Genomic DNA, 287 nt, shown 5'->3' with positions numbered 1-287 from the left:
TTGAAGAGGGGAAGTAAGAAGCTCCAGCTCTAAGCTCTTCCTCCACCGCTGCTCTTCGCCGCCGAGGGAGTGTCTGACTGCCATCTGGAGGGGAAAGTCCTCTTCACTCTTGCTTCGCGCGCCGCCAGACCCGCCTTCGGTCCGCGCCAACTTTCTTCCTCTCCCATACACCTGCCTTGCTGTTGGTCTCGGGCGGTCTTGTTCCTGCCTTGCTGTCGGTCTTGTTTCGGTCTTGCTGTCGGTCTCGGGCGGTCTTGTTCCTGCCTTGCTGTCTTGTCTCTGTGTCG

Source organism: Penaeus monodon, chromosome 22 (genome assembly GCF_015228065.2).
Source record: "Penaeus monodon isolate SGIC_2016 chromosome 22, NSTDA_Pmon_1, whole genome shotgun sequence".
NCBI lineage: Eukaryota > Metazoa > Arthropoda > Malacostraca > Decapoda > Penaeidae > Penaeus > Penaeus monodon.
This window is presented reverse-complemented; position numbering follows the sequence as displayed.